Here is an 18067-nt window from a genome sequence, read left to right as displayed (position 1 = left end):
TTGCGCATTCTGGCCACACTTCTGGCTCCGCCCACTGACCCAATCCACATGTTATTCCCGCCCTCTGATTCTCCGCCCACAGTTCCCTTACTTTTTTTCCCCCACTTCGACCACTGCTTTGAAGGCAGTTAAGGGTGGTAGTGCTGCAGCAGTAAGATTATTTTTTCATCCTAAGGGCAAATATGGACATCCCAGTAAAGACCCATCTCAGCATCTGTGCTAAGTAAGCAGAGAAATGTCCCGGTTTTAAAATAGTGTTTCAGTGCGAGACACTATTTAAAAACCGGGACATTTCTCCATTTAACTCGGGCACAGCACAAAAACGGGGACATTTCTCAGGAGCAAAGTGTCAGGACACGGGAACACTGCTCCGAAAACAGGGACCGTCCTGGGAAAACAGGGACGTCTGGTAACCCTACACTGCAGTGACTTGAGCAGAGTCCTGTGAGTCTGCCCCGGGAGATAAAACCTGTAAATGTAATACTGCTCCAGTCTCTCACCAGCACTCTGTTCATTCATAATCATCTCATTGCCCAGGAAGGTGTTTAAAGCCTTAGTAGTCCCGTCCCCCCCTCCCCCCCGCACTACCACTCTCTCCACGTACCCGACCCCAGAGCCGCACTGACAGACTTGACTGTACAGCCACCACTGTACTGTTGCTGCAGATCAGAGCTCATAAATTCTCCCTACATCCACGGACAGAGTAATTCTGCAGTCATACGCACATACACTCATCATACGCTGGGGCCCATCACACCAACATTTATTCTATTACTCTATCCACACTGAATATACGAGAGAACTCCTAAATCAATCTGCATCTAATCTGAGGTCAATGCAACCTAATTGATTTGTCTCGAGTCATGATTTAAACAATAAAACACATTTGAGATCTCAATAAATTGACAAAGAAATAACCACCCGACACTGTAATTCAAACAAAAGGTTATTTTATCTAAATTAGTTCAAATGTAAAGTCATCCAATAGCAAAATCATTATTCTCATAGTTACCTATTCTAGCTAAATGTCGTATTTTAGGTCAGGACAGGTCTCTCAGTAAAGTCTCCCGAGTCGCCGTCCTCTCAATCAGCATCGATCCTCTCGAGCATAGGTTCAAGAAGAAGTGGCCTTAGACCCTCTCTAGTCTAACAATATTTATACTAAAACTTACACATTAAAAGTTACAAACAAGCTCCAAGCGTCCGTTGAGCAGAGCGAGCAGGAAAGGATGTTGGCTCGCAACATTTAGAAAAAACCTCCGCTCTCGAATATCTCAAAAATAAAAACACGGAAGAAGGAAGCACAAACTAAATCTGCAACATTCATGGATGCTCTTCTCCGGAATTATAGTGAAGCCACCGCAAGTTTATCAAAATGTTCATTGTGACAATTGTTCTCTTCCAAGGATATCTGGCAATGAGCCCAGAGCTGCTGTGCTTTCGGAAACTTTTAGCTCAGACAGAGGCCGAGGTCATGTTCAACCATATTCAGCGAGGCCTCTCTTCATATTTCATCTATCCAAACGCAGGCTGTAAATGTCGGCCATTTTCCAATAGGCCAAAATGGACAATCTTAATTAAAAGAAACACAAAACAACGTTACTACATCGTATTGTCAGTCAGTCAACAATAGCTTTATTCGGTTAATAATTAAAACCATCAAAGCATACAGACAATCTCATTTGCAAAAAGTTACATATAAAGATAATTAACAAAGAAAATTCAGACAATGCAAAGTACACAAATATACATAAGCATATGTTTACACAAATAATTGGCGAAAGTGTTAAAAGATTTAAAACAGGCCAAAATTTAAGAAACTATTACATGATTTCAAAAGAAAGAAGATAAAAAAGGCCTGATCTCGGACTCTCACACATTATAAAAAGACTAGAGCTAAAATATATTAACCTACATTCGATTTCTACTTCTAATAGCCCCTGAAAGATAACTGGCAACTCCAAAACAGACCAAGGGAGAGCCCAGCATTTGCAGAAAAACCAAAGCGGGCCTTACTTGATCAAAGTGACAGTTCTTAAAAATTGGGCAAATAAATTTCTTACGTAACAAAGTGTAGAATTTGCAGAAAAAAATCATGTGCAGCGTATTTTGTATGGAGGAGTTATCACATGGACAGGGGCCCAAAGTGCCCTCTTTAAAAAAGCCCTTCGGGTGTGCTAGGAGCCAGGGTAACATGTCATGTTTAAACCTAATCAATAAAAACAAATGAAAAGGGTTATTAATATAAGTCAGGTATGGCTGCATCACATAGCCCATACTTAACATGACAAATCTCCTAACAGACGGTTTACACACTTCCTCACCTTCTCTCTGCAACTTTGCCCTGCACATGAACTGAAACTTTAAGTCTTTTATTTGCGATTTGGACAGCTCACAGGGTCTCTCAAATAATTCTGGGCAGCCAAGAATCTCCATCTTTGATTTAATATATCGTAGCCAGGGAATGCACATGGCTTTGTCCAGTGCCAGACAATCTTGTATAATGAGCTGGTTTAGGGTTGGTGGGTGCTGCACCCAAACCCTTAGCCAACCCATTAAAGGGGCAACGGCAATCTGGTCCACTAAATATTCAGCCCCCAGATCTTCATGAATATTAAAAATTGAAGTAGAAACAGGCAATGACAAAAGTTTCCGGAAAAAGGCATTCTCAATTGGTTGAATCTCCACTGCAGATGCATAGCCCCAGACCTCACTACCATACAGGGCCATAGGCACGCACTTAGCGTTATATATTTTCAAAATCGCGGGCAAGGGCTTGCAACCCAGCCGTTTTGCAAAACCCAACAACGCACCAGTTGCCCTAGCGAGGATATTCTGTTTCAGCGCGCGTTGCGCGACCCATGAACCTCGGTCATCAAAAGTGACCCCTAAATATGGAAAGGTCTGGACTTTTGTTAGCACCTGCTTATTGCAGAAGAATTTTACCTTTTTTGCAGCTCCATCTCCTATTGTCATAGAATGAGATTTCTTAAAATTTATTACTAAGTCCAGAGAGACCATAAAATCGTTAAAACCATTTAAAAGGGCTTGAAGGCCTCTAGCAGTTCTCGCCAATAAGACCGTGTCATCCGCATACAACAACGCGGGAATCAACTTATTACCTACTCTTGGGATGTCTTTACAAGATGAAGACAAAACGTCCCCCAGGTTATTAATATAGAGAGAGAAGAGCAGGGGGGCAAGAATGCACCCCTGTCTCACCCCACGCTTCACCTGCCAGGCATCAGTTAGATTCCCGTCCTTATTATAACGGACCGCCGCTGTAGTATCTTCATGTATAAGTGCCAAAAAGGAAATCAGCACGGGGTCAAGACCCATAGTTGCCAGGGAAGCCCATAATTTTTGGCGATTAACCAAATCAAAAGCAGTCGATAGGTCCATGAATGCTAAATGTAAGACCCCCTGCTTCGCAATCGTGTACTTCCCAATGATAAGATGCAAGTTAAGGCATTGGCCTACCGTGCTCATTCCCTTTCTGAAACCGTACTGTAGGTCCGAAATAATGGAGTTATCCTCCAGCCAAGATGTTAACCGTGCTAGGACGACTTTACCCATTATTTTTGTTGCGGAGTCAAGAAGAGAAATAGGCCGATAACATGCCGGATCCTCTCTTGCACCTTTTTTAAATATTGGTACTATCACGGCCTTACCCCAAGAACGGGGAACACCCTCCTTTGCTGCCGCATTAAAAACTGAAGTTAGAATTTTCGCCCAGTACTTAGAATCTGCCTTGTACAAATCCGCCGGGACACCATCGGGGCCGGGTGCTTTGCCCTTTGCCATTGATTCAATGGCGTCCTGAACTTCAGTCTGAGTAAAATTAATTGTCGATGACAGATTTGTATCCCCAAAGTTCACAGGATTCTGGTCAGGAATCTCGGAATAAAGCCCACTAAAATGAGACACCCATTTATCTGGGGCAATGAGACACTCATTAATAGTATTTTCCAATTCATTAAAAAGTGGGCTGTTAATTACTTTCCAAAATTGGGAACTACTTTTTAAGACACTAGCGTCTGAGAGTTCTTCCCACGCCAAATTTTTCAAGCAAGATTTCCTTGCCTTTAGGGCTTTCTTGAAGGATCTTCTTGCCTCCACAATCCTACTGGTGTCTTTCGCGCCGTCTTTTAAGGCCAGCAAGAGAGTAGCGTGCGCGCTACTACATGCCTGATCAAACCAGTTTTTATGCTTCTTAGGTCTTGGTTTCCCAACGAGAGTTAACTTATCCATAACCTGGCTGGTTATTCGCTCAAAGGCACCAAGGATATCCCCTGATTTAGATTCAGTCGCTAGGCAAATATTAAAATCCTCCAAATTACTATGATACAATTTCTCAAGAAAATCACTAGGGGTAATAACCTCCCATCTCAAACGAGTTCCCTGTTTAGTGGGGATTATGTTAGAATTAGAAATTGTAGACATATGAATAGGCCTAAGGACATTCTTAATGTTTAATTCCAACGATAGTGGGTTGTGGTCACTAAGAACATTAGCCGTGACACAAAAAGGTCCTATCAGTCCCTTCATAGTGCAGGAAATTAATATATGATCAATAATACTGTTGTTGCCCTGACCAGTAAATGTGGGCACAGGAGATACTAAATTCTGCAATGGCATAAATAAATTGAAAGCAGATACAATACTGTCTAGAAACATCCCACCTTTTGACAAATCAAAAAGGGCTTCCACCTGCGGACAATAAGCCTGCTCAAAATTTTCAAAATAATTAGATTGTCTCAAATGAATATTAAAATCGCCAAACAGTAACAAATAATAAGGGGTAACATTATTTGCATCGAAATCCTCTAGAAAGGTAAATAAAGCCTTTAAATGCTCCAATTCATCCGTCCTCGTAAATGAATTATAAAAGTTCACAACTAACAATGATGGGAGGTTGACACCTACAACCTTAACCGCCAATATATTGGGTGAACTAGTCTTAACGAGTTCTGTGCTATACAATAGCTTAAGACTAAATAATAACAAGAGGCCACCACTGGGTCTCCCCGAGGAAGAAGGGACAGCATATTTTATAAAAGACTGGAACCCATCCAGGTAAAAGGGATCTCTGGCCTCCCACGTCTCTTGTAATGCAATTATATGGTAGGAGGCGAGAAATGTCTTCCAAACTGTATCCTCTCTTTTTGTTCTCAACCCCGCTATGTTCCATGACAGAGCAATCTTAATTAAAAGAAACACAAAACAACGTTACTACATCGTATTGATTATACAGTGTTAATTCCCACTAATACCCTTATGTGTATGTATTTATCTAGCCATTTGCGACATAAAGAAGCGTTAAAGCATGTTATTTTAAAGCGCAAACACATAACAAATAGCACCTTAGCCACACGTATTTAATTAATTTGCTCACCAACTTAGTTCACGTATTAATTAAGCCATGCAATTGCATTCCCACGTGTAATTTTTCATTAGTAAAGTTGATTAGTCAGAACACTCGACAAAATTAATATCTAGTAATTATTCTTTAGTAAATAATTATAACATATAGAAATATAAACTGAAGTTTGAGTTTAAATAGAAAACCCTGCTCCAGCACTGTCACAGTGTCACTGTGCTGCTCAGCTGTGCTAAGTTCTGTGTGCCTGCTTTTCTGTGCACAGGACACCCGTTATAAAGTTAAAGATTGTTAGCAGCTGCTGCAGTGCAACCTTACTTGCCACAAATGGTCCACAAACATTTGGGAATATATTGTTCTGTGAATGTTTAAGTTACTCAATGATCCAGAATCACCCGTCTGCCTCAGAATGCGCAAATCACATACCCTCTTTGTTTCTCTCAGTCAAGCGCTTGATACAGATTAACATGTATCTGGATCCTCGGTACCTGCAGAGACAGCGCTCTCATGTGGATCCTGATGTAGGCACCTAGCTGTTGTTATGTTTCAGCAAAACACTTGCCCCACTATATTCTGCAGTTACAGTATCTCATGGCCCGACAGAGCAGGCACTGCCCTTACATTTCTGATGCTTTGCAGTAGTTTTAAGATCTCTAATGGATGTAATTTCTGTTATTTACATCTTCATCGCTTATTTTGCTTGCGAGAAAGTGACACTCACAGTCGTTGAATGTGACTTATATTTACGCTGAAATTATGAAAATGTAACACATAAGCAATCTGAAACCTTGGCAGCTATGACTTTTTATTCAGTAGCCCATTTGACCAGGTGTAATAAGCCCTCAATCGCCATAAGACTTGCGGTATCGGCAATAATTCTTGCTTCGACGCAATTGTTCATTTTTGTCAGCCTTAAATACTCGAAAATTAAAATAAATTAATTATATTCACTTTTGTTGTGCTGAGAGCATAGAATCTGCACTTTTTGCTACTTCTACATTGGTGTTCCAAATGTTGGCATGTACGACTGCTATGCATTTCACCTTCATATTTTATCCTGTATATTAATATTGCATAAAACGTCACCACTAAATTCCTGGGTCCACTTTTCACTTTAAATGTACTAGCATTTGACCATTGAAAGATGGCGATTATTTTGCCGCGTTTTCAGCCAGTCAAGTTATTTGTTATTGATCTGAAGCAGCCAATCAGCTTTGCCTCTCCGGAACTAATCAGCGAGTCTGAATTTGGAGTTCAGCGCGTATTCCTGAAGGCGTGTGTTCTTACCAGGGTAGATTGTTGTTATCCTAATTCCTTCCAGGTAAGCCACTCCAAGTTTTCTTAATGGCGTGAAGGAGCTGTCGCAGGCCACCGGCCGTTTAGTTTCTTCTAAAAGATCGCGAGTGGGTTATATTAGGTGGAGAATGTGGAAGGTTTTGAGACAGGGAGCAGCAGAGAGCACGTGTGGTCAGGCGTGGGGTAACAAGTGTTCAAACCAGCTGAAGGATATGGGAGAGCAACGAAGGTGGCCACAGGGTGATGGCAAAGGGGATCGTGTGCAGATAAACGTTTTCTGAAAAGACGTTTTCATTGGTTGCAAGGGATCGGACATTAAAGATTGCTTGTTGGTCGAGGAAGGAAGAGGGTTCGTGTGGGTAGGTAACCACGTAATTGCAGAGTGAGGGCTCAGCTACGCCGTCCATCAAGACAGTTGGTGCAAGCATTCGGTGAGTAGAGTTTTCCTCGGACAGTCCCGGTTTTTCGTGGTCTGTCCCGGCAGTTTTAATTAAAACGAATACATTTCCTGGTTTGTGGGAGAGGAAGGCGAACGTGCACATTTGACTTATAATACCGTACAGGCTCTCTTTCCCTACTTCCCTCTCCTGTTATTTCGCCATGGGAATAAAAGTTAATTCTCCATCTCGTTACAAAAAGAGGCTCGCTATGTTTTTTTTGTTCCAAATTGTAGCAAAGACGCATTTTTTTATGGATCCCTGTGCATCGTCCTACGACCTTCTTTCGTATCTTCTAGGCGCATATGCACTCTTACCAATTACTAGTTTAATGAGTAGCTCGCTGCCATTGTCAGTTCTATTTTTACCTTTGTAGATGCAAAACTACAAGCTCCAGAATGCAGTTTGATTGAATTACCTGCTCATGGGACAATTTGAGATCTCTGTAATTCCTTATTTTAGTTCGGTAAAGCTTAGTGAACTGGAATAACCCCCCCGCACTGCGCCCAACCGGTGGAACTTCTTATCTAGCCCCCGCCCCACTGGCGTCCCAAGAAACTTAGCCAACAAGGATTGTAATTGTTGTGGTCGTTGTTGGCCGCAGATTTTATTATGGTTACACACATACTGGTTATCCGGTCATCCTTTAGCATGACCCCTGATCACATTGGGTTATTTGCGAACTGCCATGTCTTTGTTCACAAAGCCCTGCCCGCATCTCATTCGCAGATTGTGGTACATCCAGCTCGTAAATGACCCCCCAACCAGTTCTGTTGTTAGTCCTTGGTAGTCCTCTTTTGTCCTGTTACCACTGGGACCACCATTTGGTTGGTCACCCACGCCCTCTCCGTGTAGGGAGAGGTAGCTTCTCCCCAGAGTTAGGCCTCCAACTCGCTACCTTTTGTGCCCTGCCGACAGGCCGAGTCTGGGCTACGAGCGCCGTCTCCGTTTGCTACCCCCCTCCTTGGCCAGGCCACCTCACCCTGCCGCATCCCAAGGTGAGCGGCCCTCCTCCTACACACCGCCCTGTCGATGTGTCTCCTTAGCCAACCATTGTACAGTTTTTCGCCACGCCGCAGGGAAGCTCACGTCTTCTTGCGGCTCCCCCCTTCGTTGTTGTGTTTTTTGTTTTTATTTTAATCTGCAACCTGCTAGGGCCATAGCGCCCCATAGGTTGTTCCAAAAAACTTTCAACCCTTCCTCCGACAGATGGACCCCGTCCTTGGGATGTATGACGATACAACGCGTGCTGTTACAACGCATGCTGTTACAACGCAAGTGGATTTACAACGCATGCCATTACAACGCAAGTCTTTACATCGACTTGCGCTAGATGGCGTGCTAACATTAGAAAAGTGTAATTTACTATTCCAACTCCAGTCCACTTAACAGTAGGGAAGGTGTTGGGATAGTAAACTACACTATTTGTAATGTTAGCACGCCATCTAGCGCAAGTTGATGTAAAGACTTGCGTTGTAATGGCATGCGTTGTAAATCCACTTGCGTTGTAACAGTTTCGTTGTAATGGTAGTGCGTTGTAAAAGTTGCGTTGTAAAGGTTGTTTCCCCCCCCCGCCCCCCCCCCCCCCCCCCCGTCCTGGCCATACAACTCTTGGCGCCCGGGGTGGATCAGACCGTGTCTGATGGATTCCATACCGTTGGTTTTGCAAAATTTGTGCATCAGATAGTCATCTTAGCAGCTCAGGCGCACCGGCTCTCCACGTTTTTTTTTCTTTTTTTCTTTTCTGTGATACCCTGCTGTGTGGCATCCCAAGGTGACACGCTGTGCCCACTCACCCTGCCGTGCGGCATCCCAAAGTGAGTGGCACCGACCCTTCCCAGTGCGGTCTAAAGCAGCTGTGGCCTGATGAATGTTTTTTACGCCCTGGACCGCCACCGGCCCACTTCTTGAATTCTTGCCTCCGGCATACCGTGCTGCGCCGCCGCTGTTGCTGCGCCGATCCTGAAAGAGTGGGGGGCAAATGCTCCCGGGGGCAGCCCGGCTTTGGCGAGGGCCTGGCGCATCAGAGCAGTAAATTGGAATCTGCTCAGGTTGCTTCCGTCTTGATGTTTGAAAAGTGGCGCCCCCCCCCCCTGCCGGGCGTGCTTCCATGTATCTGCGCAAGCAACATACCGCGCACGACTTGCTCCCCTGGATGCATTGCAGCTGTACTACTGTGCCCTTTCCCGCCTGGTCTGGTTTTTGACCTTCGCAGAACTATTTCCACCGAGGCTGCCCTGGGTCTGATGTCCACGGCCTGGAGGCACCGCCCCACTGGCCCCTGCCTCCTGGGTGCCACCAGTTCGCTGATGCGGTAGGCGCCAAAGAATGCTGTGGAAAAGGCTGCTTGGAAGAGGTGGAGCTCAAAACTGTCCTTTGTACACCACACCAGGGCCTCTAACAGCTGGCCAAGTCTTTCGAAATCTATGGGCCGCCTGCCATCGACTTTCCTCCCCTCGGATCACTTCCACCCCTTCATGGCTGCTTTGAGGTACAGGGATGCTGTCGGATCTTCCCCTGTATACATTTTTGAAAAATGGGCTATGGCTGCCAGGTGGGCCTGTGCCCAAGACCTTGTCTTATTGTTGGTGAATGCCCACTGTATGAATCGCTCTACCGCCCTTTGAGTCTCGTCCCTGTCGGCTAGGGATCGGATGCCACCTATCTCCATTACTGTTGCGGCGTATTTCTTGTAACGTCTAGCTGCTGCAGGAGTGAGGGCCTGATTTACCAATATAGATCGGTCTACCCCCCCCCCCCCCCCCCCCCCAGGTCCCACAGGTGCGCTGGGAAAGGGGTCATGGCCTTGTCTGCTCCAGGTGCCAGTTCCCTGAAGCGGCTCATCTGTGATCTGGACAAGGCGTTTGCTACTGTGTTGTCCACCCCAGGGACATGGCGGGCCTTCAAATCCTGGTTCCCTTCCAGCTGTAATTTAATCAACTGACGCATTAATCTTAAAATGTCGGGGCACCTTGCCGCTCCATTGTTAATGGCCTGCACCACCCCCTTGTTATCTGACCAAAGTGTTAGCTTCATGTCCCTTAGCTCCTGCTTCCATATAGTCAGTGCCACTATAATGGGCAATAGTTCCAGAAATGTTATGTTGCCTGTGATACCCAGCCTATGCCATTTATCTGGCCACCGACTTGCGCACTTCTTCCTGCCGAGGATTGCCCCGAAACCTGTGCTACTAGTGGCGCCCGTAAATAGGGCTATCTGTTTGGCTGTTACCCAGCCTTCCCTCCATATGAGGATGCCGTTAAAATCAGTGAGAAATGTGTCCCACATCAGTAAGTCTTGCTTGACCCCCGCCCCTAGCCTTACGTGATGGTGCTTGTGGGTGAGGCCTAACGTAAGTTGTGTGAGGCGCCTGGCAAACACTCTACCTACTGGTATGACCCTGGCAGCGAAGTTGAGCTTCCCAATCAGCCTTTGCAGCTCCTTGAGAGTTGCTTTGTTCCTGCCGCATAGGCCATGCACCTCTGCCCTGAAATCCTTTACTTTGTCCTCCGGGAGCCTGGCTGTCCCGGTTACTGAATCCAGCTCTATGCCCAAAAATGTGAGTTTTGTGGAGAGGCCTACCGTTTTCTCTGGTGCCAGGGGGATCCCCAGTAACCATGCCAGCTCTTCAAACGCTGCCAATGTGTCCCCGCAGATTGGTGACCGGGGGGGGGGGGCCTGTAAACATGAAATCATCCAGGTAGTGGAGTTTCCCCCCTTTTGGGTGTGTATCGTGTAGGGCCCATTCTATAAAGGTGGTGAACTGCTCAAAGTATGCGCAGGATACTGCGCAGCCCATAGGCATGGCTTTATCTATATACAGGTCCCCTTCCCACTGGACACCTAATAAGTGAAAACTGGAGGGATGGGCAGGTAACAGACGGAAGGCAGACTCGATGTCTGCCTTGGCCATGAGTGCCCCCTGCCCCGCCGCCCTCACCAGGTCGATTGCGTCGTCCACAGATGCATAACCCACCGAGCAGGCCTCTGCACCTATCCCATCGTTTACTGACGACCCCTCGGGGAAAGAGAGATGGTGTATGAGTCTGAATTGCCCCGGTTCCTTCTTGGGGACCACCCCCAGGGGTGAAATAACCAGGCCTTCTTGCAAATGCGGGGGTAGGGGGCCCTCAATCCTGCCTAAGGACTTCTCCAGTTTCTTGGTTACCACCCCGAGTGCTCCCTTGCGAATTTCAAGTTATTTGCCCCATCTAGGGGGAATGGACCACTGAATGGTATCACAAAACCTTCCACCAAGACCGCCGCATCTGCTTTGTTGGGGTATTCTCCCCGGTGCGCCGCTCTCCCCGCTCCACGAAGTTAGGAGCTACTTGGGAGAGCGGCTGCTTATATTCCCCCCCCCCCCCCCCACGTTTCCTGCCGCCAGGGTAACGCACCCCCATTGGGGGGTTCGTAACTCGCATCGGGGGGGGGGAGTTTGTCGCCACCATGATGGCCCGGGGGCGGGGGGGCTACCACTTGCCGCTTCCGGTCGCCGTAGGCACCCAGAACCAGTTTTTCCCCACCTGCGGCGCGGGTTATGGCGCCGGCCCCTGAGCCTCACTCCCTCTTCGGGGAAGAGCGGCGGCCTCTGCAAGAAAGGGTGCAGTCAGTAAAACACTAATCTTGTTTACCTTGCTATTATAAAATCTGTCTCATAGGTTTGGGGGATGTAATTATAGTTATGCTGACCAAGCATTCCAGATTAGCGTTGAGTCTAGTTTTTTCCCCGTCTGTCTCGGCAAATGTCAGTACAATGAGCATATCACAATTTTCATAGACTGTTTACGAAGCACATAGGATGTGTACGTTTTCATGTACTGCAAGGCAGAATTAATTGATAGACCTCGCGAGAAAGAAATTTAGCCAACACAGATTATTCTGTTTTAAAGTTGAATTTAACAGGCCCCACCCCCAGGATATCACAATTTTATATGTTAACTATTGTGAAATATGCACTTTAATAAAAGTCCCCCTTTTTTTTATTTTATTTTTTTGGTTTTACAAAAATACCCTCAAAAGTTAACGAGCATTGGCATAGCCAATAGGTCTCGCCTTTGGGACCTTATAAGTGTTTAGCCAGAGATATTGACTTTGCCTATGTCTTTAAGCTGTGCTGTACAGAAGTCTGCAGTATGCTGAAAAGTTATAATAAAGAAGTGTCAGAAGCATTTTTGTTACCTTGTATATGACCAAGAAAGCATTATGTACAACTGAACAACCATATTAAAAAAAGTATTAACAATAAATAATGTCTTAATTTTTATTTTTGTCCTTTCAATGCTGGCAACTTCTATCTGTCTGTCCCAATGGTTGCTTGTTATGTTTTTTTTTGTTATGGTGGGGGCATAAAAAACAAGCATTGGCATAGCCAATAGGACTCGCTTTTGGGACCTTATAAGTATTTAGTTATGCAGCACAATATCCTTGCTGCAACAACATCAACTGTTCCATGGCTAAGCACTTATAAGGTCCCAAAGGTGAGACCTATTGGCTATGCCAATGCTTGCAATGCAATAGGTCTTGCATTTGCGAGAGTTTAAGCAATTGGCATTGCAAAAGACAATCGCTTTTTATCTCTTTTAAAAAACCAACTCATAAATAAAAGGAATTGTCATTTACAATGCCAATAGCCCAAACTCTCGCAAATGCGAGACCTATTGCATTGCAAATGCCTTTTAATACATATTTTTTGTTTACTGGATGTCCTTGCCTCTTGCTGCCTCACTCCAAGCACACAGTCAGGGTGATGGGAGACATGGGCTTGCAAAGGGCTGGGAATAAAGGTACCAGTGGGTGAAGAGAAAACATTGATCTGGGGCTCAGTGCATCTGTAACCCGCTACTACAGGCCTGAATTTAGAACTGGTTTCAAAGTCAGACGCATTATAAATATAATGTATATAAAGTTTATGGCTGCTTCCTCCTGTTTAGGTCTCGCCTGAGCGCTAGCGCATGCTCTAGCTCGGCGAGACCTTTAGTAAGCGGGTTTTCCAAGTGCTGCCTGGTGGCCTAGCGCTTGCGTTCCTGCACGCACGCAGCCGCCCGATCACTTTAACTTTTTCGTGCTGCTGCGCGCGCCTCACTTCAATGCCCCGCCCCCTCCACCACCACAGAGCGCGTCTCACAGCTTGTTTTTTTTTTACTTTGAGTTCGAGGCGCTCTACCCTTAGATTCTATCTTTTTTTACATGTGGATTTTCAAATTTAATTGCGCACGCGAATACGCTCTTCATTTTGCATTAAACAATTAACTTCTATGGAAGCAAGGGCTTAACGCCTTAACCCCTAACAGCCCGAGGATGCGTTCGAGTTAGCTTATTTAAAAAAAAAAAAACACAATTTTACTGAGGGAAACACAATGGGCAAGGGATATTCTCGTTATCCTGTCTTAATGAAAACGTGCAGAATTAGTCATGCCCTGTTTGCTATGTGTTGCTTTGTTTACCTAAGGTTTGCTCTGCTTCAACATCCGATGTTCTGGCCTTGGAATGCACACACCAACTCTGTGGTAATTAATTCAGTCACCTTTTCCTCTGCTACTACTGCCAGTGCTGTGTTTTGGTATCTGTGCCAGGATCTCTTTAGTTCACTGCTTCATATCATGCAAGCACTTATTCACTTCATACACAGTGCTCTTTATGAATGTCAGCGCATTTATCTCCCCAGTGTGTTACACCGGCCAGCTTCTTTTGTCAGGAGATGATTTTAATGTGGAAAATACTTTTCCTGATGTTTTGTTGTCTCACTTTTGGGGATTTTAACTCCCTCAATAATAAATTTCACTTATCTCTTTCTTAAATCGCTAGTCTGATGTTCTTGGCTCCTGGGTTGTCTTGTTCCGTGTTTTATCGGTCAGCCATATTTGTGTGTTTTGGCCACTTCCAGCCTTCCATGCAATTTTGCACTTTTCCTGCAGGTGGCGCCGTTGCTGAGTCGTCATTGCCACATGCTGCAGACCACATTTGGTGCTGCGCAGCAACGAAAGTCTGATTTCCAAGCAATAAATACAACGCTGCTGTTATTCACGAGTAGAGTGTGAGAATCGAGACTGGATGACGGGAAGTTTGGCAGGGGTCACCCGAGTTATACTGTCGGGTAACTCGACTTTGTTTTTATGTTTACTATTGTAATCGTGGCACAAAGGTTCACCTGACGCAATTTACTTCCTCTGCCAGTCCAAAAGCAAATAAATTGTGCTACCTCCTCCACATTTTTTTCCAGAAAATTCACGGCAGCAACAGCAACAAGCATTGGCATAGCCAATAGGTCTCGCCTTTGGGACCTTATAAGTGTTTAGCCATGCAACAGTTGCTGTTGTTGCACCAAGGATATTGTGCTGCATAGCTAAATACTTATAAGGTCCCAAAGGCGAGACCTATTGGCTATGCCAATGTTTGTTTTGAAATTGCTCTGGAGGTCGGGGGGGGGGGGGTTGCAGAAGGAAGATAAACAAAATTGCAGCTCTTGGAGACATTATGGTTGCGTTCGCTAGCTTCTTTGTAATATGCAGACTAATCACCCAAAACTGTTTAAAACAAAACACATTCAACATTGTCAAGATCCCTTAATGTGTTATCAATTTTTACTGCTGAAGGGTAAAGAAAAGGGTTTTTTTAAAAAATTTTTTTTTTAACTCCTGTTTTCCAGATTACCTCACTAACAACATAGTTCTCAGTTGACATTTATTTTAAAGGCATGCAGATTAGACTTAAACTACTTTCTTCGTGTCACAATTCAAAAAAATGTATGCAGTTCAGTGCATTTCACAGATACCGTTAGTGGACCAGCATTGAGTGTGAGGTGATCGTCGTTGTGAACTGACAGACTTGGAGCTAAATATTCACTGACCGATTAAAAAAACAAACATTGTGGCTCAAAGCGATCCTCCAGTTTTGTAACGGGATTTAGATTGTGTGCACTGTATTTAAATTGGCATTATGTAATTATCCTGGGGCACAGTGTGCTTAAGACTGCATTTGTGCATTGTGTGTTTTTGATATTGTTGATTCAATGCACAACATTTAAGGCACATAACATGTTTTTTATTAAAATAAAAGAAAAACGCTGTGTGATGCTTTTACTGTTTAGTTTGGTATATCAGATAATGCAGGGCATTGTTTATGTTCATTGATATTAGTGTTAATATTGAGCTTTGCCTTTTGTTCCGATCTTGCCTCCTCACTGTCCTCCTACTGCCAGCCCAGCCTGTCACTTTTATTTCAATCTGGAGATCCTTGTGTATCAATGACTACAAAAGCATAGAACATGCCGGCCCTAGCAACATTTCCGACCCCGCCTCCAGCTGTAACACACAGGAAACACTAGGCCGCGTCAAAGATGAAGTTTAGACTTCATTAAAATCAGGTAGCTTGTTAATGACGCCATTCATTTTGCAGTTTTATATAGTGCGAATTAGACCTGAAGATATCGGAGCGCTTTAGGTGGGTACCAGTTTCATTACACAATGGAAACATTCACACAGTAAATAAAATTATTTTAAAAAAAATCACATTATGTGGAGCCGACGCCGAGACTCCAACCTAGTACTCCAGGGCCAAAGTCGGTAACTGGTTGTTACGACATATTCTTAGTGGTAATAATTCTCCCCCCCCCCCCCCCCCCCCCCCGCCACAGCATTTAGAAATGAGGACCCATTACGGGCGCGGTGCTGAAACGTACAGCATAGTATCAAAACAACAGTGTCTCAACCAGTAATTATAGGAACAATTTTTAGAAAAAATGCATAAATCATCAAGAAGGGAAACCAAAGTAAGGAAAAATTCTTTTGTTATTATTACTGTACAAAAAGATTATAGCAGCACTATAATACAATTAAATCAAGTTAAAGTAGCCAAACATACACCAATTGTGTACTGACCGTGCTCAGTGCAAGTGATAAGTGCAGTGACACAAGTGATATATACAGTGTGGGGGGCGCAAAGTGAAAAAACAGCATAGATCATAAACAAATTACAAAAGTACAATGAATAATTTGCAATAAGGTATAGATCCTTAGGTGGCCGTGGATTACACTGGGATGTCGACGGCGTTTCGACCTTATACACTTAAGGTCATCATCAGGACAATGGCTACAATTTGAAGAGTGCTGTAGAGAAGTAAAGAAAGATAAGAATAGGTGGATCATCTTTAGAATAGGATAAAACAAGTAACAAAGAGCGAGAAAAAAATTAGTAAAAAACTGAAGTTGTGGGGACAGGGGGGTGGGGGGGAAGGAGGGGGGAGAGGGGGAAAGAGAAAGGGGAGAGGTAGAGTGAGGGAGGTGTGGAGGGGGGGGGAGAGAAGAAGGAAAGGAAAATCAGTATGCCATCACGGAAAAAACGTATGGCTAAGGGTAGATATCAGTACAGTGACTAGGTATATTAAATCACCTGAATTCTGATCTAAAAGAATCAAGCAGGGCGCTAATAATAGGGCATTTGTCAGGAACTCCTACGTTAGGAGAGAGAGTCCGTGAGAGAGAGAGAGAGTCCGAGTTTGTCAGTGAAAGAGTCACAGTGAGGGAGTAAGTGAGAGAGAGTGTGAGAGGCCATGCGGGCAGAGGGGTGAACATATAAATCTAATATCAAAAGTTACTAAAAACGCAGCAGCACTGTTGCCTCACAGGGGAAGGCCTTTTGCAAACGTAGACTGGTCATGTTTCTGTTTCTTATTGCTATATTTGGGTATTTTACTGGTACTAATGAGGTGCACCCAATGCCCAGGCAGTTTTAAGAAGAGGAAAAAGTAAAAAAAATAATGAAATAATACTATTTAAAAATGTGCTGCTTTATGCCACATGAATTGCATTTCTTTGCTGCATAATTTACTCCACTCTGCTGCATAATTTTAGCCCTCTCCTGCAGCATAATTCCAGTGGCCTTGTTAATAGACAAGGCGTGAGGGGAGTGGGGAGAGGGAAAATCCTAAAACCAAAACAGGCCTATTAGTAAATAACATGCAGTGAAACTGGGTCACCAGATGGATGGGGCACAGCCAAAGACGACCCCCCCCCCCCCCTTCCCACTCCACAGCCCGGGAGTGCATGCAAAGAGCAGGAATTTAAATAGGTGGAGCGATAATAAACTGGAGACCACATAAGTAACCAGGAACACCACTACTTGGTAAAAGATGGGGACTGTGCAGTCCGGAGCGCTCGGGCCGTAGTCCTGCCATTGGCAGAAGAAGCCCCTGGAGCTCGGGGCGGGGTCTTTTGTTACACCACTGTGTCGGGGAATATTTATTGTTCCACCCAAAAGAATCGTTAACCTTTTTGTTTCTGCCCCCTCCCGCGGGAAACCAGCCCTAAACGAGCAGCGACGCGCGCGCAGTCCTGTTCCCCCTGCCTTTCTATATGCTGCACGAAGCCTGTCTTCGGCATTCCTTCGCTCTCATGCAGCATGCGCTTTACAGTGCCCCTGGGGCACAAGCGGAGACCGATTAGAGTGCTGCTGTTTCAGCACACACTCTACAGCCTCCCAGGGCACAAGCAGTCATCCACTCCAGCGCGCCTCTGTTGTTGGGAACCCCATGTGCCTAGGGTTTCCCAGAGTTGCTTAGCCTGTTTTTTACGATGGCCTCATTGCAGGAGTTGTGTTGACGGTGGGCCCTCCGACAGTAATTGCACTTTTAACAAGCATTGGCATAGCCAATAGGTCTCGCCTTTGGGACCTTATAAGTGCATAACTAAATACTTATAAGGTCCCAAAAGCGAGACCTATTGGCTATGCCAAGCGGCCGTGCAGCCGCTAAAGTGAAAGTGATCGCGATCACGCTCAAACATCAAAGCGGCCGTGTGGCCGCTAAAGTGAAAGTTAGCGCGGCGCGCGCGCACGTGCACTGTAGCTCTAGGCTGGCCTGGTAGCACTTTTTGGAGCCCTCTCAATAAGTCTCGGCAGACAAGCGCATGCGCTGGGTCAGGCGAGACCTAAAAACGGAAAATCCAAGGGGCTGAAC

At 45.1% G+C, this 18067-nt stretch overlaps 1 protein-coding gene across 1 annotated transcript in view; it reads left to right on the top strand.

The window, feature by feature from the left end:
• The first annotated feature begins 6575 nt into the window (after positions 1-6575).
• Positions 6576-18067, top strand: part of LOC146866956 (zinc finger BED domain-containing protein 6-like) — a 60807-nt gene continuing 49315 nt past the window's right edge. The window contains exon 1 of the mRNA XM_085603273.1: positions 6576-6701. The gene's annotated coding sequence lies outside the window, so the exon portion shown is untranslated. The remainder of the gene's footprint in view (positions 6702-18067) is intronic.

Source organism: Triturus cristatus, chromosome 1_2 (assembly GCF_964204655.1).
Source record: "Triturus cristatus chromosome 1_2, aTriCri1.1, whole genome shotgun sequence".
NCBI classification, from domain to species: Eukaryota; Metazoa; Chordata; class Amphibia; order Caudata; family Salamandridae; genus Triturus; species Triturus cristatus.
The sequence above is the reverse complement of the archived record's forward strand: the minus strand, read 5'-3'. Positions and strand labels throughout refer to the sequence as shown.